We start from the raw sequence: 24,585 nt of genomic DNA, 5'->3' as shown, positions 1-24,585 counted from the left end.
ACCTGCAGGTGAGGGGCAGCAGGAGCCGTCAGGGCCCAATCCCACGGGGAGCTGGGTGTGCAGCTCTGCAGTCTGAGCACCTGCAGGTGAGGGGCAGCAGGAGCCGTCGGGGCCCATCCCACAGGGAGCTGGGCGTGCAGCTCTGGCATCTGAGCACCAGCAGGTGAGGCACCGGGGCTCTGTGTACCGCACACAGGCCAGTTGGCTCAAGCTCTGGGGGGGGGGAGGCAGGATACCAGCCACAGCCCCCCAACATTCAGGGCTTCCCCAGGACAGGTAGTGGAAGGACATAATGCCCCAGAGGAAGCGACCAGGGGCCGGAGCCCCAGGCCTGGCCTGGCCGCAGGGAAGCCAACAGTGAGTGGCCTCAGGCCTGCAGGGTCTCATCAGGTGCAGGTAAATCCAGACACCACCCGTATTCTCCTATTATGAGCATTCTTATGAGAATACAGGATTAAAGGAGGAGTTCAGACCAGGACGCTGGAGGATCAGAGGAGCCCCAATTGCCTCATGGAGAAATTCAGTATCAGTGGAGTATTTCAAAATTTTTGCAGTAACTTTGAGGAAAAAAATACATATCCTCAGAAGGTTTTCCAATCATGTCTTTTAACACCAGTGGGATGTTGGTGGACATCCTGTGTGTGATAAACAATTACCATCATATCTGAAAACCACATCTGGGGGCAAATTGTGCGAACTTATCATCTATACGAATTGTCCCAAAATGTCACTTTGACCCAGAGGTTCTCAGACTAGTGTGGAGTATGACTGCATGAAACACTGCTCAGCTGCCGCGGGACTTCTGGAGGCTGTGAAGGCCGTGGAGGCCACAGCTGCTGTTCTTGGGGCTTCTGGGGTCACTGAGTCAGATCTTCTGGGTCTGGCCTCCATGTCCAGGATGGTGTTTTCCAGAAGACGACTCAGAACGCATGGGGGCTGCATGGGGGCCACATGGGAGCATTTCCACTTGTGTCAGGACTTCGCTGTGGAACGTGAGACTCAAGGGGACACGGGACGGAGCCAGCCGTGGGGATCTGCGGTCTGCACGGGACAGCAGCCAACGTGGGCTTCTCTGGAGCCTGGACTCTGGGACCACAGGTCTCGAGCGCATCTATCAATTAGCTGGGATGCCAGTGAAACCGCGCTGTAAGTGGAACCATCTGGGGAGACAAAGGGTCCTTGTGAGAAGCCTCCCCCTGCTCTGCTGTCAGGGTGCTGCCCTAACCTCAAGGAGCTGCTGCCCCGGGAGCAGCAGAAAACCCTCCAGCGACCCTCCTAGCGGGGCAGCACTATCTGGACCCAAAGGGAGAAGGAGCAGAGCGGTGCTGTAGCGACAGGTCAACTTTTGGGTTTTTTTTTTGTTTTGTTTTGTTTTCTGTAAATTTTAGTGTGATAAGAACACCTAACATGAGCTCTAGCCTCTCTGAGGCTCAAGTGTGCAATACAGTGTTGTTGGCCGTTGTGCAGCGTGTCGGTTTTGTGCAGCTGGAGCCATACACCGAGCAACAACTCCTCGCATCCGGCCACTTCATCCTTTGCTTCTAGGAGTCTAGTTTAGACCCCTCCCTCAGGCAGAATCGTGCACTACTTGTCCTCTGCGACTGGCTTAGTTCACCCAGCATAGTGTCTTCCAGGGCCTTCCATGCTGTCTGATAACGCAGGGATTCCTTCTTACAGCCGAATAATATTACACTGTGGGTACAGACCACGCTTTCCTTATCCGTGTATCCGTGTGGACATTAAGACCCTTGGACTAATACCGCTATCAACGTGGGAGTGCTAACATCCTTCACAGATCCTGACTTCAAATACCCAGGAGTAGAGTTGCCAAATCACATGGTAACTATATTTCTCATTTTTGGAGAAACCTCCGTACTGTTTTCCACGGCAGCCACACGAGTTCGTGTCCCGGCCAACGGCACAGAGGGGCTGCAAGTGTTCCACGGAACCGCCAACACTCAGTGTCTTGGTTTCTTACTAACGGCCATCCCACAGGTGTGGGGAGATCTCACCGTGGTTTGGGTTTGCACCTCCCTGATGGCGAGTGATCCTGAGCATCTTCTCCTGAGCCTGTTGAAGGCATCACGGTTCTCGACTTCAAACGTACGTGCTGGCACACAGACCAGTGGGACAGGATAGAGAGCCAGACACAGACACATCCGCCATCAAGGGGCGTCGACAGGGGCGCCAAGAGCCCACAACGGGAAAGTCTCTTCACCAAGGGGCGCTGGGAAGACTGGAGCTGCGTGCGGAACAATGAAACGGCTCCCCGTCTCAGCACACACAGCAATCGACCTACAGGTAAGACCTGAAACCCAAACTTCCAGAAGAGAACATGGAGGAAAAGCGTCATGACACCGGTTCCGGCAGTGACGTAGGTCACGGGGGCAGGACACCAAAAGCACAGTGTGGGCACAGGGGGAAGGGACCCTGTGGGACGGCGGAAAAGATGTGTTTCTAATTCAAATTGACCATTAAGAGGCTTGTCAAGAATTTTTTTTTTTTAAGGTTTTATTTGTTCATGAGAGACACAGAGAGAGGCAGAGACACAGGCAGAGGGAGAAGCAGGCTCCACGCAGGGAGCCCGACGCGGGACTCGATCCCGGGCCCCAGGATCATGCCCTGGGCCAAAGGCAGTCGCTCAACCGCTGAGCCCCTCAGACATCCCAAGAATGTTTAAAAAAGAGACTTAGATCATCACTGAACTGGCTTTCCTGCAACACGAGTAAGTGGGTCTCACCAGAACACCAGAAAGACCCCTCTAATTGATGTGTACGATTGCGGTTGATGGTTCCAACTTTTCTTGTCATTTCATTCTTTTTTATGAAGGTCTTGATTAAATGTGATTTAAGTTTGTATTTGTGTAACTATTTTCACGTAAGTAAATTCAGATGCCAGTAAACAAATCTGGTCTGTCCTGAATCTCGGCTAAGGAGTCACCGTGTATTTGCAGATGCACAATTAACCTTCCTGACCCGGGCAAGGCGCGCCGAGCGCCGGGGCTCCTGCTCCGGGAGGCAGGCGCTCCCCACGCCTCCAGAGCCGCCGACTCTCCTGTCTCCCGGGAGGCTGGGAGCGTGGGCGCCGTCCTCGGAGGACGGGGGCGTCTGGAGGCCCACACGGGCTCGGCTCGAAGCCGCAGTGACCCCGCGGCCAGCAGGGACCCCGGGCACGCGGGGCAGCCACCGGAGGCGAAGCACAGCTGTGCCCGTGACTCTGGAGGGAGATGGAGCCCAAATCCACTGGAGGAAAGCGACGGTCAGCCAGAAGGCCCGCTGGGTCCGGGAGCGGCGGGAGGCACAAGCTCACCCTCTGCGTCCCGTCCCCCCGGCCCGTCGGTGGGCCCCGCTACCTGCGGCCTCCACCCAGCAGCCCGTGCCCGGCTGCCCAGAGCGGCTCCGTGAGTCAAGCCTACCTGCCACGGCTGCGCCTGACGCCTCGCTGTCCGTCCACGGGGCTGGGCACTGAGGGGCTCGGCTGGGGACCGGATGCGGCCTCCCCCTTCCCAGGGCTCGGGAGAGGCCATGACCGCTGAGGTCTGGACACAGATGGGCCCCTCTGTGGGACCGAAGCTGCGGGCTCCGAGGGGCCTGAGCTGAAGGAAGTCCGGTGTCTGAGGAAGACTCCCAGCGGAGACGCAGCGTGGGGCCCAGAGCTCCAGACTGGACTCCCTGTCCTCCTTCGTTTGTCAGCTGGGCTGTCCCTGCGGTGATGGACAGACGGGCGACAGAGCCACACACGCTGCTGCTGCTCCCTGAGACCTGCCCCCGCCACACGATTCATTAAATGCAGGTGTCCTGGCCGACACCGGGTCACTGCCCAGCGCTCTGCCGTCCAGCGTCCCCTGAGCTGGCCTGTAACTCGGCGGGAGGCCCGGGAGGGCCACCCCCTGCAGGACGGCTCCGCGTGGCCGGGAGTGGAGCCTGTGCGAACGCCTGCCGGCGCTGTGTGCCCCCAAACGTGGGGATCGAAGACTCATCCCCAGCTCTCTGCGGCCACCTGCCCATGGAACCTAGGGCGGGGGGCGGGTGTCTGAGTCCCCAGATTATCCCCGGGTTTCCAGTGGCTGGAGGAAGAGAAGTGGAGAATGAGTGATGAGCATGTGGACCAGCCCCCGCCGATGATCCTGGGAGGCGAGGGGAAGAACCGCCTCCACTTCGCACAAAGTCCTGGTAAGCCTTGACTGGATGGGTTTCTCACTGTGGCAAAATACACATGACCTAAACCGTGCTCTTTTTAAGCATCCACGTCGGTGGCATTAAGCATGCTCACGCTGTCGCGCAACTCTCACCGCCACACTCCCCAGAGCTGTTTTATCTTCTCAGGCTCTGGAAGTCTGTCCCCATGGAGCCCCCCGCCCCGGTGCCCTGCTGAGCCCCGCCAAGTCTGCGCGCACAGCCCTGCCCTCTGGCCAGGCTGCAGAGCCACGAGCTCACGTGTGCGCGCTGGCTGGAAATCCTCACCAAATTGGCATAAGGATTTGTAAAGAGCCAGGCCACAAGTTTCTAAAGGTGCTTTAAAATGTGTACAGAAATCCCAAGTGCCAGTCCTGCGCAGAGGGCAGCTGGCCCAGGGTGAGGTCTGGCTGGTGCCCTGCACGTGGCCTGCCCTGCTGGGGAGGGGGCCCAGCTGTTAGGCCCCGTCACTGATGTCCTGGGACTCAGGGCAGTGGGCTCTGAGGCCCCGAGCACAGTCGTGCAGTCACGGTCACTACCGCCGGGCCGTCAGAGCATCTCACGTGCATCACTCCACCACTCACTGCTCACAGTGGGTCCTGAAGCATTTTCCAGAAGAGGAAACCGAGGCCCAGGGTCAGTGCTGGGAGAAGCAGAGGAGTCCCAGGCGGGCACCTGCCCCCCACCCTGCAATCCTCCAGATACCACCACCCCCGGTAGTGGGTTTGAGGGCTGCCTCATCTGGCAAAGTTAACTATTCAAATTCTTCCAGAAAACTGGAGATACTTTCCACGTAGAAGCGGGGAGCTTGTCTGCGCCTCCACAGAGGCCCCATGTGCTCACACTCTCAGGGACTCAGCGACGCCCAGGTTCTCAGAACGTGGTGGCCGCATCTCGTGGGAGCTCATGGAAAGGCAGAACTCAAGGACCCGCCCAGAACTAGTGTTTGCATCTTTTTTTTTTTTTTTTTTTATTTATTTATTATAGTCACAGAGAGAGAGAGAGAGAGGCAGAGACATAGGCAGAGGGAGAGAAGCAGGCTCCATGCACCGGGAGCCTGACGTGGGATTCGATCCCGGGTCTCCAGGATCGCGCCCTGAGCCAAAGGCAGGCGCCAAACCGCTGCGCCACCCAGGGATCCCCTAGTGTTTGCGTCTTAATGAGACCCTCCCACCCCCGGGACCCACCTGTGGTTGGAGGAGCACGTTCCCCAGGGGCAGGTGCTGGGGTACGAGAAGTCCGGTTTGCACAAGCCACTGTCTCCATCAGAAGGGTGAGGATAATCATTCCCTCAAAGGGTTTTAAATTGTTAAAAATGATCATTCGGTACACTTATGTAAGACGTCGCTAAGTACAAAGAAGCTTCCTTCTCATGGCATTTGGGGGGAAAAATGCACTATTCAGTTTTAAACAGCAAGATTCCAGGAAATGATCTGGAATCACTTATTTTTTTATTTTTTTATTTTTTTGGAATCACTTATAATCAGAAAATGTAACGGAAAAAAGATAATCTAGGATTGAGCTGCGAGTACTAACAAAACAAAACAAAACAAAAAACAGAAAGAAAAGGAAGCCCTTTTATATATAAGAAGTGTTTATCGTAGCAAAATACTCCGTGTCTCTGAGTGGTTAAGTCTCAGTGCTGGAAAGCTACTGCTTATCCTGCAATTAAACAGTAAATTCAGCAGAAATCCAATTTATATCTCACGTGGCTTTTATTTTTGAAATCTGATAAAATGATTCTGACGTTGGTTTGGATGAATAAGCCTGTGAGAAAAGCCAGGAGCATTCTGACAAACAACCAGGGACGATGGAGAAGTAGCCCGTCCACACGAGAACATGCACTGGGCCTAGACCCCAACTTTCCACTTTTCTGCATGTGTTATATTTTAATAAAAAAGCCACACACATGCATGCATCCCCCACACATACACGTGTGCACACACACACAGGCACACGCAGTGCTACAGCCACCAGATGAGAAAGATCAAAGAACAGAAGAGAAAGCACAGAAGCAATCCCATATATGGTAGACGTGGAATTTACAATCAATCAGTGGAGAAAAATGTGGTTAGAATAACTGGCTAATACTGGTGAAGAAATCAAGCTGAATGTATCATCCTTTGCCCCCCAAAATTTTTAGCTAGAGCAGTTTTTAATTTTTAATTTTTAAGATTTTATTTATTTATTCATGAGAGACACGGAGAAAGAGGCAGAGACCCAGGCAGAGAGAGAAGCAGGGTCCCTGCAGGGAGCCCCACCTGAAACTCAATCCCAGGACCCTGGGATCAGGACCTGACCTGAAGGCAGACGTTCAACCACTGAGCTACCCAGGCGCCCCTAGCTAGAGCAGTTTTAAATGTTAAGAATGAAATAAAAATCTTGCAAAGTTGTAGATGCATAGCGACATATCAATTCAAATAATGTACAGAATTTGGGGGAAAGAGGGCCTTTCTTGAGTGACTCTCAGGCTAGAAACCAGAGAAAAAGAGGCTGACAGACATGACAGGTAATCCTCCATGTGGCTACGGGTACCACAAGCATCGCTGATGGTAAATAAAAATTATAAAGTGGGAAAAATATTTGTAACATATGAGAGAAAAACAGACTTACTAGCCTTCATATATAAAGAAGTCTTATAAATAAATAACAAAAAGATGCAGGCCCCAATAGAAAAGTGGGAAGACGGGAAGTACACAAAAGATATGCACCCAGCCAGTAAATGTATCAGAAATGGGCTGCAGGACACCCAGATTAAAAGAATGAAGTCAGCGGCAAAGATCAGAAAGCCAAGGATCCAAAAAGAACTTTTCCCCAAAAAACAAAATCGAATCTGATCAAGCTTTCAGATCAACTACCAACTTACAGGATATACAGCGGTCAGAAGAGTAGGTAAAACATGAGACACGATCAGCACAGTCTTGACACAAACTCTACCCACAAACCAGTTTCCTGAAAGTACAATCAAGGGGGGGAAACAGAAGGGAGATGCTTGATCAGAAGACACCGAACTCATCAACTCGCCGGATAGGTGGACCTTATTTGATCCCAATTTGTACAAGTCGTAAAAAACCAAACTGAACCAAAACAAACCAATCATTTACGACACTGCGAAAGCATGCAGAGCTTTACCCAGAGCCTAGAGACTAGAGCACACGGAAATAAGCACGGTGACCCGACATTACGTGTGGGACCTGCTCCCGGGGCGTGGAGGGGGTGGGCGGCCGAGCCGGCCCTGGGCTGAGCGCTGCCGGAGACGAGCGATTGGAGTCCCCTGCACTGTTTCTTCTGCTTTCAGACGTGTTCATAATGCTCCAAGTTCAAAAAATGAACAGAGTAGACTCTTCCTAGTGTTAGTGAAAGAGAAGGGACGTGGGCTCTTGGGACCGATGTCCTGGAGGGCAGACAACCAGAATGTACCACTGAAAGTTCTCTTATGGAAATAATTGGAAAACTTTCTGGAAACATGTAAGAATGATTATCCAGCAAGTTTTGTAAAAAGCAAGTAGATAGATGAGCAATAAACGGATGGAGGAATGAGGAGCAGCGACACACGTTCCGTGGGGACCGGACGGGGCGCTGGGGCATTTCTGCTCAAGGGGATGATCTGCAGCCGTTGAAGGAGGGGACCTCGTACACATTCACACCAAGAAAACATGCACATGACGTTCACACCAAAAGTACACGTCTATGGACGTACACGTTTACGGAGCCAGTGTTACAGGGACGGACATGGAACTGCCACCGTCAGTGGCGGGACTGGGATGACAGGGTTCTGGAGATTTCCACATTTGCATTTCATTTTCAGTGATGGATAATTTTTCCTGTACTAAGCATGGATCTGAGGCATAACTTGAAATGTTTCAGAAAGAAATTTGTAAATATATCTTTAAAGGAGGCAAAGCATTTCAAATAATGTTACCATCTCTTCCTTAACCACTTAACCATGCTTTTGAGTTTTCTGATGTGGGCGTTTTAGAATTTCTCGGGGTCGAAGCCACCATAAACCCATTTTGTGAAAGGATAAGAGAGGGACATGCTCATGTTTTGTCCCTGCACCAAATACAAACAACGGCGGATTGTGGGTTAAAGGACAAACCGAAAGGCTGTGTAACGGCAGCACAAACAGGAGCCCGCTTCCTCGGGGTGCGAGGGCAGGTCTTTCCCTCCTCTTTTGACAAGTAAACACTGATGAAGCCCTTTAAAGGGATGAGCACATTTCGTGGGCAGCCTCGAGCCTGCCACGCTGGGTGTCCTGGCCTGGCCTTCACCTTGAAGACGGAAAAGATGTCCCCACACTTACCTACAGACTTTATAAACCACCTTTTCTGGCAAAATGGTAAGACGTGGTGTCGCAGCTGTCAAAACAATGGGCCTGGGCTCCAGGGCGACTACCTGCCACTACCCCACGCGACGTTCTCCTGCAACGAGCGGAGGCCCCTACTGTCACACCGCAGTGGGCCACGCAGGCCCACAGTCGCCACCTGCTTCCCTGTCTCCACTTCCCACGTCTTCTAGAGCGAACAAGCATCATTCATATAGTCATGAAACGGCCAAACAAACAAACAAGAAGTTTTACCTGGACGTTGATTTCCCTCATAGGCTCCAAGCTGCAGGGCCCAGGAGGTGGACTGGGCAGGTGGGAGAGCTGAGGGTGAGGCCAAAGGCTGCCTTGGGGACGCAAGGCAGGGGAGGCCAGGCTAGGATGGGCCCTGGGACGGGGACCCCGTGGTGGCCTAGTCTGTGACCCGGCCTGAGCAGACTCAACATGCTGAGCTAACCCCGGAGCCACACCTTGTGGGCACCCCGCCGACTCGCTCTTCCGTGAGCGCTCCCTCCCAGTCTGGGAACTGGAGGGATTCATGGGAAAGCTGCCGGTCCAGCATCACCCCACCATTGTCATTGTCCCTGCTGCTCTAAGCTTTCGTGTCCTCTGGCTTCCCAGAGGGGTGTCCGCTTTGGGGTTTGAGGGGTCACGCACTGGGACACAGGGGCGACCACTGAGGGTCACCCAGGCCATGTGTGCATGCCTCTCTCTGCTCCCAGCAAACCCTGTGGGCCATCACCCCCTCCCACAGACACCCTGGGGGACATGAGCCTTGCACCCCATCTGGCTGGCTCTGCACGGGGTGCTTCCCACCAGGCAGGAAGGGGCAGGGGGCTTACTCTCCACGGAACAAGCTTTCTTCACCAAGTAGCCATGGCAATGTGTGCGCTTGTTCCCCAGCACAACTAAGTAAACGTGCGGCCTCCTCCTCTCCCCGTGAATCTGGGCGAAACGGACGGGCTCACGCACAAAAAGGAATGCTGTGAATCTAAGAAGCTCTGCGCCCCCATGGTTTCTCTAAGAATTACGACGCGTCTCCTTTAGCAGAGAGGAGCACAAGAAAGCTCCCCGATGGCACCTGTTTCACGGCCACAGACCTCAGGCTCGCCGCTCCGGGCCTGGGCATCCTGGTGAGGACGGCTGGCTCATCCCCGGCAGTTGGTGACCTGACTCTGGGCCACAGGACTTGTGACCTTCCCGGATGCCGGGGGCAGTCTCCTCTTTCCTGCGACACAGCAGTGCCCTGTGATCCCGGATAATCCACAGCACAGCTGGTGTCGTACGGGTTTCCTCCCAACACCCGGTCTGCCCTTCTGCACCACGTGAAGTCCCTCCACGACCACACGCCGTGACCGCTGGCAGGCTGGCCCTGCGGATGTCGGTACTGAGGGGCGGCCGCTGGCAGGGAACAGGCCATGGGCATGAGACGACCAGGCGGGGAGTGCAGGGCCTCTGCCCACCCCCCAGCCTTGGAAGGGTAAAAAGCCTGAGAGCAGAGCTGGAACCCAGTGATTTTGTGAGGACCGTGTCTGGTAAGTACTAAGACATCTCAGGAAGCCTTCAGATCCAGGGAAAGTGACACCCGTCTCCACAGTCAGATGATGCATTGAAAATCCAAGAAAAGTGAGAAATTTCCACTTTAATATAAAAGAGGCCCTGTGCCCGATAACTTCATTTGGGGAATTACACAGAACGGATTGGACACCAGCATTTAGTAAAATTCAGTTTAAGATTATAGAGTATTTTAAATATAAAAATAAATCTTTTAATTAAAAATGAGCATATAAGGAGCCCTGGGTACATCCACAAAACTACTGGAGTCTGAAAGCAGAGCTACATCTGGATATGGTTCCATGAGCCACAGGGTTCTCTAACTTCATAGGAAATTTGACACTGAAATGTTCTTTAACTTTTACATGATGCAAATGATTTCCTTGTCAAGAAAGATACATCTGAAGGGTGCAGCAGGTGCCAACAGTCCGAAGGCTCCTCTGAGGTGATGGGGGTCCTCCTGGCTCTAGCGCAGTAGGCGATGGGATCTCCTGAACCGGCGATTCCAACAGGTGGGTGCCCAGGTCCATCTGTGAGATTGACACTTGTTGGCACATGGACGTCTTGAGACCCAAACTGGAACCTTCCAGCTTGCTCCTTAATGGTTCTCGGTGTGGTTAAGATGTCCCTATGATGACACAAAAATACATCGTGGGAATTAATTTATCGTGGCTGGCTGTTCACCCACATGAATGAAGTACTGCATTTAAGATGACAGGGCTACCACTTGTAAAGGATGTTTTATTTATGAAGTAAATACACATTTACAGACTATATATTAGCATGTAATAAAAGATATTTAAAGCACTTCCTACAGTGCCTGTTACATAGAACGTTCTCAATAAACATCATTTTTCTTCTCCCCTACAGTGCTATGAGAAAAAAAAAGAGTGAAAATATAATTTATATATTCATAAAACAATTAAAAAAGAACACTGTTGTCTAAATATTGAACAGGGATCCATCACAAAGGAGCTGTAGTGGCCCCTCTCAGGGGGACCAGGCTCTGGAAGTGACCCAGGTTTGTAACCGTCCAGGACTGCTGCCCACCTCACCTCATGCCTCCTCACCTTCACCCGCAGAAATAACTGGGAGGACCAGATGGCTAGGGGCGGACAGGTGGCCAGACGCTGTGCCACTGTGAAACGAGGTCTTGTCCAGCATGTAGAAACTGTTGTCCCACTTGGCCACAATCCCGGCAAAGAGCGGTGTGGATCTGTGGCCCAGTGGCAGGAGCCGGCAGGGGAGCCCTGCTCTCCAAGACCACATCATGATGCCAGCGGGTTGGTCCACGATGGTGTCCGTTTCCTAGAAGGCAGTGCTGCCCTGAGCCATGGGGACCCAGCCTGAGAGACCTGGGACTGGTGAGCAGGCGGGAAGGGGGCACCCAGGCTTGTGATCCATCATGCAGGTGGATTGGAAGGGGATGGTCTGGAGGCCGCTGATTCTCCCTGCTGAGGGGTCTGGAAGGCTTCACATAGGAGAGGACCAAGAAGGCAGAACAGAATCTTTCAGGGTTGGGGAGGGCCTCCCAGGTAATAGGAACGGCAGGTCAGAATGTTCCAGAACTAGAGAAGTCATCTGGGATGAGGGAAGCCAGGGTTCACAGCACACACAGGCAGGGATAGGAGATCTGTCTGGAAGCTCAGGCCGTACCCTGATTGTGAATACAGGCAAGTATTCAACAGGCCTGTGTTTCCCAAAACAGTCCCAGAGATGCATGTGTAACAGGCACCTTTACAAAAGGACGTTTTGCAAACACTGGATTGAACAAAATCAAACGAGTGTCTTTACCATGATTCTTGTTCTTTGATCATCTATGCATCAAATCTCCAAAAAGTGGGGAGGGGATGTAGCTTTTCCCAAACGTCTCTGGCCAGGAAGCTCCTGCTGTGAGACTCTAGGCAGAGGCACCCGGTGAGACGCTCTGCTCCAGGCACAGGAAGTAGCAGATGTGAGGTTAGAGCTGGCAAAGCTCCCTGTGAGGTGCTGTGGGACAGGGAATGCAGCAGATGGGCTCAGGGGGCCAGACTCCAGAGGACGGGGCCTCTTTCTGGGGGACAGTGGATGGCCTGGTGGGAAGGGGACCAGACAATGCTCTTCATCGTGTCTTCTCCTCCTCCTCCTCCTTCATCATCATCATCATCATCACTGTTGCCAACAGCACCACCACCATGTGGCTCAAAAACTAAATTTTCTTTTTAAAAAGGTCTTTACTGGGGATCCCTGGGTGGCTCAGCAGTTTAGTGCCTGCCTTTGGCCCAGCGTGCCATCCTGGAGTCCCGGGATCGAGTCCTGCATTGGGCTCCCGGCATGGAGCCTGCTTCTCCCTCTGCCTATGTCTCTGCCTCTCTCTCTCTCGATCTATGTCTATCATGAATAAATAAATAAATAAATTTTTAAAAAATAAAATAAAAAGGTCTTTACTGGGGTGCCTGGGTGGCTCAGCAGTTGAAAGTCTTCCTTTGGCTCAGAGCAGGATCCCAGGGTCCTGGGATTGAGTCCTGCATGGGGCTCTCCGCAGGGAGCCTGCTTCTCTCTCTGGCTGTGTCTCTGCCTCTGTGTCTCTCATGAATAAATAAGTAAAATCTTTAAAAAATGATAAATAAAAAGGTTTTCACTGAGAGGTCTCCGTCTGGCCCCACCCGCCCTCCTGTGGCGCAATGGGGTTATGTGAAGACATGCTGGAGGCAGAACAGACCAGACTGGAAACAGTGAGACAGACAGAGCCACATCACTATGAAAACCCAGACCCAGGATCTTAAGCACAAAAGAACCTGCAGAACCTGCTCCTTTAAGCCTCTCAGCCAGTGGCGGGTCAGGTTCCCACATCGTCCCATTCACTCTTCTTGACGCGTTCTAATTATCAATGTCCCTCTTGCAGCACAGAGCCACGGTGACACCCGAAGAGGGGCCTGTCCTGTCCCTGATCTAGAGGGAGGGTGTGGGGTCCAAGGACTCTGCAGTGTGACAGGCGGGGTCTGGGTGCTGACCGCGTCTCTGACTCAACAGGAGCCTTCCCCCAAGTCTCATGCTCACTGACGATGCCCTATTGCCCCATCAGGCTTGAAAGTCATCTTGTAAGAAACAGTGGGAACACATGGCTTTTGATAAAATACAACTCTGACATTTTTCTACGATGAGAAAGACGTTTGTTAAAGACAGCTTTTCTTCGTTTCTAATACTGTGATACAAGGGCCTCGGGCCCAGGCGGTCCACACAGCAGAATGACAGTGTCAAAGCAGGAATCCTCTCGCCCGCAGAGACAGAAGCATCGTGTCGTATTCGAGGGATCCTGCAGATTACCGGCTGCCTTCCCGTCAAACACAGAAGTCAGAAGGCAGTGAGAGGGCTATTCAAAGTGCTGACCGACAATCCCTGGAGAGTTCTAGATCCAACCAAACTAGCCCCCAGAAACCAAGGCGCTCCTGAAACAGCCCGGGTACACAGACAGGCTGTCAGTAGCGGACCCAGCTTGTGACAAATACCGAAGAGAATCCTGCAGGCTGATCTGAAAGGATACTGGACAGACCTCAGGAAGCCTAAGTCACATTTTTCTGAAAGTGCTAACTTGCCTTGTAATACAGTTCACCCTCTCCTTGGGATGGAACAGATTTTACTCTTCGCGAAGCTTCTGTTCTGTTCTTCTAGTCAGTCGAAGATGCGCTGCTCCTCTCATCCGGAAGAAATAATGTGAATGTGGTTTGTTTCCTAATTATTACCAGTGAGTAAGAGTTCATCTTTCTCTCCCTCCATCCAAGCTACCTTACCAGTGAGCCCACCGCCTGGGGCCTCCTGCATCAGAGGGCCCCCTCTGGCTGCGCCTCTCCATGGGGTAAAGAATCCACAGGGCCAGTGGGATGTTCTGACCCTAAGCCCCTGTCCCCCTTCCAGAGCCTACTTCCTGGGCCCGGGCCAGCCTTTCTCCAGGTACATTCTCCTGAGGACAGACCACCTCACTGCTGCCCTACTCCAAGGGGTAGCTGCTTGTTGGGAGAGGGTTATGTGAGGTGGGAGTGGGGATGACAAGGAGCCCGGACTGTCCTTTTAATGTGCTCAGGGCCCCATGTCATGCAGGACAGAGTTTGGGCTGTGCCCAGGAGCCAGCTTTCCCTCATCCCAGCAGATCCCAGCATGGAACTCCAAGAAATCCAAGAAGTCTGTATTTGAACTGGCCTTCCACCTTGCTATGAAGGCTTACTTGTCAGCCTGAGTCTGAAGGAGCTGTGGGGAGCAGGGCCCATATCAAGGGAAAGGGCACTGCACTGTAAAGATCACTCTTTTTGCCTCTGTTTCAGATTGTCCCATAGCTCGAAGGCTCTGGAACTTGCCCTAGTCTAACCGCCGTAAGACCCTTCCAGGGGGTGGGAGTGGACAACAGGAACAAAGCTCAGTACTGAGCAGTACTCAGCAATAGCTTGGAACGAGGAACTTGGAACAATAATGAGCAAACACTTTATAATGTCTCCCACTGATTATCCTCGAAGGGATCAAGTTTGAGGAACACTCTGTTCAGACTGGGGGGAAAGGCTAAGTGGCTGGGACTGCAGTCAGGGGAGGTGGAGTCAGGCCAGGTGGCATCCCATAACCTTCCCCACTTCTGAGGCTGAGTGGTGCTCGTGCTGGGAAGATCTAGGGCTGCACCAGGCTCGGGCCTGTGCTGGGAGCAGCTCCACCTGCCCCGAGCAGGCCAACCGACAGCGCTCACGCCCCAGATGCACGAGGATCACAGAGGAATACTGTTGAGCTTAAGACGACAAACAGGACATTTTGAAAATAGGGGATACGGAGGAATGTGCGTTCTAGGAAAAGCCTCGAGTTCAAAACTAAAAAACAAACTGCACGCAGAGCTTTCCCGGACTTTAAAAGCAGGCATGGAGGACAGATCCGAAATCCGGTTACCAGGTTGTTCTCTTACATTGCAATATCTCAAACTCCGGATGTGGGCTCTAGTGGAGGGGCACTGGCACTAGGAGCGGATGCTGGGGTCTCACACAGGCTTCCCCGTGAGGAGCCTGAGGACTTTAAAGAACCCACTTACTGGGTGCTGCTGCTGTCTTTTTAAATTTTTGTTTTAGTTTTTTCATTTTATACCTTTTGACCCCTTTCACCCATTTCTCCAATCCTCATTCCCTGCCTTTGGCATCCACCAATCTGCTCTCAGTATCTATGAGCTGCTTTTTCTTTTTTTAAATAAAAGAATTCCACATGTAAGTGGGATCGTATGAGAAGAATCTTTTTCTGAGCGTAATGCCCTCGAGCTTCATCCTTGTTGTTGCAGGATTTCATTCTCTTTATGGCCAAATAACATTCCACTATGTATATATACGACAGTTTCTTTTATCCATCCATCCATCCTATGTTTGCGTGTTCATCTCCTAGCCAGCAAGCGTGGCGAATAGTAGTTCTAGCACTATCTGTAGCTTTTCTTGGATTTTCTATGTAGATAATTATATCATCTGGAAATAAGTTTACTTCTTTCCTTTCCAATTTTTACACCATCGCTTCTTTTTCTTAACATGTCAAAGGTCAGAGCATTATCCCTCCCTGGAGAGTCAGGAACCCAGCACACCCGCACACTCATGCACTAAACAGAGTGGCGACAGCAAGCACACTTGTGTTTCCCTCTTCATCAACAGAAATGCTTCCACTAAATATGACAAACCCTACGCCTCCCCAGGATAAACACTTCTATTTCTGGTTTGCGTAGTTTTCATTGTGAGTGGGATTTGGAGTAACTGGATGTTGTTTCTGCATCTATTTAGACAATCATTTGGTTTTTTCTCCTTTTACCAATGTAGTAGTTTTTCTAATGTTAACTCATCCAGCTTTTTGATAACTTTCCCGATTCATCTGTTACTGGTCTGAGTCCACCTTGGTGGACATCCACATTTCCCGCGGGGGAGGGGGGAGGGCTCCCACTGCACCGGCCATCCTACCCTATGCTTACCACAGCCAGCCCACGTGTTCACACAGGCACTGTCCCCAACCCCCCGACCACATCAAAGATGTCCTGCCACGGTCTTCTGGTGTCTGTTTTCACCAAGAGGTCTGTGGTGAAAGCATCATCCCCCCCCCCCCCAGAACAATCCATTATGTCTCCCCAGCAGCCCCGCAGGACATCCCCTGTATTGTCTTTCCACATCCATGACAGCTGTGCGGAGACATCATGCCCAAGACCCGCCCACCATGATTCCAGGGGTACAAAAAAGCACAAAAATGTACCACACCCTCATGAAGCACCGCATCGCTTGGGAGGGAGAACAGAAGAGACACACCCTGCAGATCCTGAGCCCTCACGCCCTAAGGAGAAATAATCTCATCGTCCTGAACTTGAGGTCTCTCATTCTCAGGAACATTTCTGACTCTTTCAGTTAATACTAATGTTTTCCATGTCTAAAATTGCATCTAAATGGTACCATTCTATACACAGCCTCCTGTCATCTCCTTAATTCATCCATTCTTATTGTGTATATTTTGTTGAATTAATATACCCAAATCCACTTGTCCATTGTCCTACGGGACAGGTGAGTTGTTCTGGCTTTTTGCTAAGCAAGCAATGCTACTATAATTTTTTGTAGACATTTCTTCAGGCATCTGCTAGGGTTCCTTCCCAGGAAGGAATCTTCTGGGTCCCAGGGAGTGCCCGTCACCACCCTTAGCTGGTATCTGATCTCCCAGTCACCATCCCAAGGTACACGGCTTCCAAGGTGGTGGGCAGATCCTTTCGCTCCGCATTCCTGCCCACATTTTCATCATCAGCTTCTAATGAGCGACTCAGCACACTGTTCACCATCAGTCTCCTACCGATCATCTTTAAAGAGTTCAAGTTTGGGAAGCAAGGCTTCAGATGCGGGGAAAGGAGAAGCGGGCAGGACTGAAGCCAGGGGAGGTGGACTAGACAATAGAGGATGTCTCATATCCTCCTCCACACTTCAGAGCTCCGTGACTATTTTTTCTGCTAATTTGATGATTTAAGTTGATACCCTTAATCATTAGCAAGGCTTAATGTCCGTTATGTTTACTGGCTGATTTGGTTTCCTCTTCTCTGAAATGCCAATTCATGGACTTTGTCCATGAACCTGCTGGGTCCATTTGGTATGTCACAAGTGTCTTCCTGCTTTACGGCATCTTCTTGAACAGTGGTAAGGAATTTGGGTATGAAATGTGTCTTATGTACAGTCAAGTGTATCAATCTTTTCTCTGTGGCTTTATGAGATTTTATAATTCTCCGTTTATTTACTTTGCACATTTAGGGTCTTTAACCTTCTCTCCAGCTCTCAGGATTGATCTGTGTGTAGGGCAGAGATCTAATCTGATTTTTCCTCATACAGATGGCCACACGTCTTAGCAGTTAGAGGACCTGGTGGCTCCCACCTGAGTTGCCTTCTCTGCAATGCACTAAGCTGCGTTATACCCAAGTTTAAAGCCCTCAAACTTATTTCACTGGTCTATTTCCCTATCCCTCGGCCAACAGCACATTGTCTGAATTCTTACAAGTTGGTAATGCATCTTGACATCTGACAGGTGGGTGATCTTTGTCACCTTGTTCTTCCACTTCAAAATCATCTGGCTACACATTGTCTTTCCTCAATTCTGGGAAATTCTCAGCCACTGTTTTTTCAAAAGCCACGAGTCTTTTCAAGTCAGGCCTTTTCATTATCTCTTCCTCTCCTGTTCTCTAAATTTGTTCTTCTGGATTTCCTGACAGACCTTCCATTCTTTCCTCTCTCAATCACACTTTCATACTTTCCATCTCTTTATGTCCCAAGCTGTTTGGGATGACTTCCCCAGAAAAACTAGTTCACTAATTCTGTCTTTAACTATGTCTTACTTCAATGATTGTATCACTCACTTTTAGGGTTTGGTTTTTTTTTTTTTCCCGGCCTTCCAATTCTTTTTCCACACTGTGCTCTCCTTTCACTATGCCTCTGTCTTCTTAAGATTTAGTTTTATTTTTAGAGAGAGTCCCTGAGTGGGAGGAGGGGCAGAGGGTGAGTAAGAACTTCAAGAAGACTCCCTGTTGAGTGCAGAGCCCGACACGGGGCTCAATCTCAGGACTCTGAGCCAAAACTGAGAGTCAGTCTTAACTGACTGTACCACCGGGGTACCCCTGGCTGTTTCTTCTTAATCAGTTTTTTTGAAATTTCAAACAATTATCTTTATAGTGAACTTCACATAGTGAGATTCTTTTATATTTCAGAATCTTGGAGGTTTGTATTCTCATTATAATTCCTGAGGTGCTCCCCCACGCTCCACAGTGGTAGACCTGTTTATGTTGTTTATACTCTGAGGCGACATCCTCCACGCACACGGTCTCAGCTCTGAATGCTGTGTGCCTCGGATGGTGGAGGTGCACTCGCAGGATGATTCTGCATTTGCCACTGTCCAAGGCTTAAAGGACTTCAAGAGTCTGTATCTATTTTATGTCCGTGCTTTCCTTTTGGTTCATGTACCAATGGGACAGAACAGATTTGGAGCCCGCACCCATGTATGGCCTGCTATTTTAATGTCTAATCCCCTTAAGGTACAGAGAGATGATCTGGGCTCAAGACTTTATGCAAGGCTCCAAGTCTGGCTCCCATGCCTCCACTGGTCAAAGTCACATCTGCCGCTGGGCATTAGAATTCCAGCCCCCAGCCTCCCTCCCCCCCGCCCATTCCAGGACCAACCCCAAAAAAGGAGGACCTCATAACAGCCACCAGGGATGGGTCCATATGTGATGCTCTTGTCTTCTCTCTGCACTCACCAAAGTGACCATGTACCTGACGCTCTCACCTGGAGCAGAAGGCAGCACACAAGCATCAGCACAGCCTGGTAGGCTCCTAGACCGTCTAAATTACCTTTTCCTTAAAGCACTTTTAATCCATGTCACCATCTCCTCATACTTCCACTTAATTTATAGAGAAAGAAGTGTTCGTTTTGTTTCTCTGGTCATCTAAAAGCTCTGGGATCCTTCAGAGTCTGGAAACATAGTTTAAAAAAAAGAAAACAAAACTATTTTCTTGGTTCCCATACTCTAGAGAAAACATTTATTGCCAGAAGCTAAATCTGAAGATTTTGTAAGCAAGTCTATTCAAGCCCCTCTATTTTGGGATTCACACTTGGCTGTACTGACACAGCCAAACTCTTCTCCTGGCCAGGCCACTCTTCCAGATAATAATAATTCAGTGCCGTGCCTTCGCCAAAGAGCTCTCCTTGCGTCTGGGCATGATGTCTGCGAAGAGCCGGGCCCTCACGGCATGCCTCCCAGTGGGTTAGAGCTGCTCGCTGCACCCAGTGTGGGGCAGGGAGCCTGGCAGTCAACACATGCCCGGGCCAAGAGGAGCAGAGATGGGCAGAGAGGGGCGGGCAGCAAAGGGAGCTGGAGCCCCAGCCTACCCTTCGACCATGGAGAACCCGATTCTCCTTATCTGTAAATGGACGGGGTTCAATGAATCTAGGGTCCCTGACAAACCCGGGGAAAATGGACAAGCATAATTTGATTCTCACAGAATAATCAATGAAATTCCCTTGATCCACCTGATTGTGTTTTCTCCTCTCAGGACATAAGAATAAAAGACTGACAAGAACTAGCTATTGCTGAAACAGGACACAAAGACCAGACCACTGCACATCGATCTTCCTTCATCTGTGTCAGGACATTACATTTTCATCTCAGTCTCATCCGCGGCTTGACACCTGGGCCACTGAGCTTGGCCACAGCCATCGCCCTGCTGCGACGCAGGCACAGGAGAAAGGCAGACGCTCGTGCACACAGGTTCTGGGGCTGTTCCTGTTTTAGTGCTTTGTTTAGAGATGCTACAGACGTAGGGAGAATTATCAATAAGACAGGTAAGTAAAATAAAACAAATATTTTAAAGGTCGACCATTTGGAGATAAAAAAGTACAAAGAAATTGAGTGTATCCACTTAGAATCAAAATAATCACACGTGGGCTGCCCCGCCATCCCTGCAGGGGTGGCAGGCAACAGGCATAGACCAAGGCCCTGATGCCAGCCCCTCGATTTCTGCTCCCGCCCCCTAGTCCCCGCAGTCAGACAGGGCATCTCAGTGTCAAAAAGTGAGTAGAACAGCAGCTCACTGAGACCACTCGCATAGTATTTGCCCTCAACACCAATTAACGGGCTGTAATCCAAAATCAACTTGTTGGGTTGTGTGGGGGGAAGGGTCCCTAAAACAAAAATGTCATGTTTTGCACTTTGGCCTTTATATGACAATTCTCTACAAGTCTGGGTGATAAAATACAGTTAACCCCAGATAACAGAACACACACACACAAGCGAGCAACATTAAGGACCTGACTCTTTCTCAATCTAATGCCCAGGAGCACCATACCACCAGATGACCCCGAGGCGGAGCAGGTTCTGGCCACGCTCCCCAACACAGAGCTTGCTGGGCTAGACCCAGGGACCGGAGAGAGGGCAACAAAGAACCAGAGGCCCATGTTTAAAACAGCAAACCCAAGAGGACTTGTCCACTCATTAGGTAATTAACCCAGGAAGGGTCCAGTCAGAAAGGAACCCAGGTATTCCATGTGGGGAATTTAATGTGGCTTCAAGCACACAAATGGTGGAAGAGCAGAAGAGCCACATGGGGAAGGGCAAGGCCACCAACTATTCCCCAGGTGGGGAGGGCGGAGGGAGGCAGTGGCATGACCAGAGCCCAGTAGCCCATGCCACCCAGCAGGAGCTGGGACCAAGGGGGACACCTTTGCAGGAGCTGGTACCTGGGAAGGAAGGGGCAGAGGGAGAGGTGCTCTGGCTTCCATCTCGCTCTCCTCCCCACTCCAGCGTCCAGGGTCAGAAACCAGAAGCCAAGGAGTCCCCCCAACACCCAGCAGAGCAGAGCAAAGGTGGGGAACAGAGCTGAGAAAAGACAGGCAGGTGACCATCATGCCAACCCGGTAAGATCTGAGGGTGGCCTGCCCCTGAAGGGCTCCTGCGCTGGGGTGCGGTGTCAAGACACCGGACATGGGACACCTTCCCATGTCTCAGCAGTGGCTCAGCGGTGGCTCAGCGGTGGCTCAGCGGTGGAGCGTCTGTCTTCGGCTCAGGGCGTGACCCCGGGGTCCTGGAATCAAGTCCCGCATCAGGCTCCCTGCAGGGAGCTTGCTTCTGTCTCTGCCTCTCTCAGGAATAAACAAATAAAATCTTAAAAAAAAAAAAAAAAAATTTAAAGAGACCAGACATGACTGGGAAAACATGGTGGCGGGAACACAGCATCTCCACTTAGCAAATCTGTTCACTTAGGGAACTCTGTTCTGGCTCTAGTTTTCGGCCGTCTACCGCACCGGCCCCACCGCGTAGCTTCACTGGATTGCCGCAGAGCGCCCGCGAAGCCCCGGCAGGTCTCCCATTAAATGAATCTGCAGAAGACGACGTGGCGTCCGCCTGGCCCTGGGCTACCGTGGCCCCGGGGCCAGCAGGCTGAGTGACCCGGGGACGCAGCGAGCGCCCTGGCGGGCCGGGCCCCGCTGAGCGGCCCCCTGTGAAGGAAGGAGGGTCCCACGGGTGGCCACCGGCCATCAGCACTGCTCTGGGCGGCAGCAGAGAAGGGCAGCCTGGCCCCGGGGACACCGGGAGGATGGAGCGCCACATCCCGCAGCAAGGACGGGGACAGTCTCCCTGCGGTCGTCAGTAACCCGAGCGGGGTGAAGCAGGGCTAAGAGGAGGCGCCCCTACGAGCGGCGAGCGCCACGGCGGGGTCCTCCTGCCAGGCGGAGCAGCGGTCCCTGCGAAGGCAGTCAGCACAGAGGGGACCACACGCCAACCTGGAAACAAGGTGGACGAATTCAACTGAAAAAGTCCCCATGCACCTGAGAAGCCAAGACCCTGCACTGGTGACAAACGATTAATCCATGTTAAAGACGAGGAAACGCTCCGGAGGAGAAAGACAGCAGGTGCCCAGGCATGAGCTGAGACAGCCGTGCGGGGACTCAGAGCAGGACTGGCCAGTCAGCCCAGGTCCTGGCAAGTCAGCAGCACACCGGAAAACCAAGTGCAAGGGAGGTTCTGGGGGAAGCAAGCAGCCAGGGAGTTTCCAGGGGGAGCACCAAGGGAGATTCTGGAGGAAGTACCCAGGGAGGTTCTGGGGGGAGTACCCAGGGAGGTTCTGGGGGAAGCATCCAGAGAGGTTCCTGGGGAAGCAAGCACCCAGGAAGTTTCCGGGGGGAGCACTCAGGGCGGTTATGGGGGGACCTCCCAGGGAGGTTATCGGAGGGAGGACCAAAGAAGGTGAGACTCATACCCAAGTTTCCTTTTAGGGCTCTACAGACCCCTCGATGCAACCTTTGCTTCTCTGACCCCAGGTCTCCACCCTGGGTCCACTCAGGACCAATGGTACAGGACAGGGCACACTCATGCACACAGGTGCATATCTGTGAATGGACCTATGTGTCTAATAAAGTCTTCTGAAATTTGGAATTGCTGCCCATCAGTGATTTACTGTTAAGCACTTCTCCCTGGGATCTTGCATTTCTAAAAATACTGTTTGCTTTTTATTTAACACTGAACCTCCTGATGTTCCAGAATACAAAAATAGTGTCTTATTATTTTAAAAGCTTAGGAGAGAAACTAGCCATATTATTAGAAAAAGAAGATATACGCAGCTATAGTCTGTTCAAATATCAAGAGGTGTGACTTTTCAAATTCACATTTCAATCTTTATTTACATAGGACTTTTAGAAACAGTAGGTGTAAATATTAAATCACCCAAGCCTGGGTGAAATTTTATTGAGAATAACTACAGATAAAGGGAAACTGATTTTTTAAAGTCAGTTTCTGAAATTTAGATAAAAAGAATATCGAGCACTAAGGAAAAAATGATGTATTTACATATCAATATAGGTTCTCTGCTCACAGATTCATTTCCTACGAAACAGAACAGAGGCAAGCTTGGGGAGTTACAAAGGAAGGAAAAATCCTAATCAAATAGAAACTGTTGTTCAAACAGAATATTAGCTAAAATGATCCAATCAGTTGCTTGAGCCAAATTTTTTTTTCTTTAAGCCATTCATGCCAGAACACAACGTCTCAGAGCATTAAGAATCCATATTACGTTCCAAGTGTTTGCCCAACAGATGGGGGGATTTGAAAGATACATTCCATGGAAATGGGATGAGAACCAGGAAGGTTACCAGTTAGTAACCAGCATTAACACAATTTACTCATAATGAGGCCATATTTCTCAAGGTAAACATTATGGATTTGTATTCCAGGGCATGTCTGGCTGTTAAAGGAATCAATCTAAAATACAGTAAGTTCAAATTGCCAATCTTTGACTTCACCATTGTTTAGGGTTGCACCATGGAATGCAGCATAACATGCAGAAATTCTCCAGAAGATAAGCGTAAGAAAAGCATGCCTTCATTGAAGGAGTCAGACACTAAGCTCTGTTTTCATATTTTTCCAGTGACTTCAGATGATCAGAGGTTCACATGGGCAATAACTGGCACAGTGTTAGGTCTTCATTTGAAACAAAATCATTGCCTCTCATTGTAAAACACAGTAGCTTGCAATATGCCCATTCAAAATCTTAGAACTGACCAACTCAACCTTTTGCTCATCAAAAACAGAGCGATACGTTTTTCTAAAATTCTTTAGGGGGAATCTAAGAAATGATCACATACACAGATACACACACACACACACAGACCCACATTCTCCTGGTTTCTATGTAACAGTTAAACGTAATTCTATTTTATTGCAATATTAAGAAACTAAATTTAAAATTAAAGAAACAAACAAGAATTACAGAGGTTATCAAAGACATTAACTTGTTCTTAGAATAAGTCCAAAATTAGTAACACAGGTATTACTTATTAGTATTAATAAATATTAATTACAGGTATTAGTAACTCGTGTATACTTTACAATATCCTGCCCAATATGGAAACTGAGAATCTAACTCTGGCCATGTTAGACCTCCTTTACTTTGAATTAATGGTGTGAACACTGCATTTCTCCTTCTGAAATCTGAGGTTTCTGTGAAGTTTACGGGACACGAAAACTAGCTCAAACAGGGAAATAAGAAAACAATGTCCATCCCTATTCGGATAATTAACTGAGGTCAAGGCTTCTCTCCAAGATGTCCTCAAATGACCTCTATTAACTGTATCCGGTGGCCTGTTCCCTTCCCTGAACCCTGTGTTAAGAAAAAAATTTAAGTGCATTTTCTTTCTTTTTTTTTTTTTTTCCAATCTCAAGCTGGAAACAAATCAGTTTGCACCCCAGCAGAACACCAAGAAAAGCTTAAATCAATCTGCACCTTTTTATTTACATCCCTCAGTCCTTAGAAATGTAATTGCCGTTTTTATTAACTTTGTTTTATGGATCTAATATTTAAGAACAAGTCTGTCTTTTATGTCACAGCAAGAAGGTTAATGCACTTACAGACTCCCCCGCCATACATCTCGGGCAAGGCTGGGCCCAGCTCCTTCCGCCGTTCTGAGGAATCTATTTAACAAATCACAGCCGCAGATGCATCAGAACAGTGATTATTTACACTTTGTATTAAAATATTTAAATGGGTC

General features: G+C 50.3%; 1 protein-coding gene across 5 annotated transcripts in view; it reads right to left on the bottom strand.

The window, feature by feature from the left end:
- LOC121484769 (translation initiation factor IF-2-like) overlaps positions 1-24,585 on the bottom strand; it is a 57,579-nt gene that overhangs the window by 10,604 nt on the left and 22,390 nt on the right. For 3 of the 5 annotated variants that reach the window (XR_005986109.1, XR_005986108.1, XR_005986107.1), the window contains exon 3: positions 24,446-24,508. The gene's annotated coding sequence lies outside the window, so the exon portion shown is untranslated. Of the gene's footprint in view, positions 1-10,126; positions 10,682-24,445; positions 24,509-24,585 lie in introns of those variants that run through there. The other 2 variants (XR_005986106.1, XM_041744438.1) reach the window with 2 other exon arrangements.

Source organism: Vulpes lagopus, chromosome 2 (genome assembly GCF_018345385.1).
Source record: "Vulpes lagopus strain Blue_001 chromosome 2, ASM1834538v1, whole genome shotgun sequence".
NCBI lineage: Eukaryota > Metazoa > Chordata > Mammalia > Carnivora > Canidae > Vulpes > Vulpes lagopus.
This window is presented reverse-complemented; position numbering and strand designations above follow the sequence as displayed.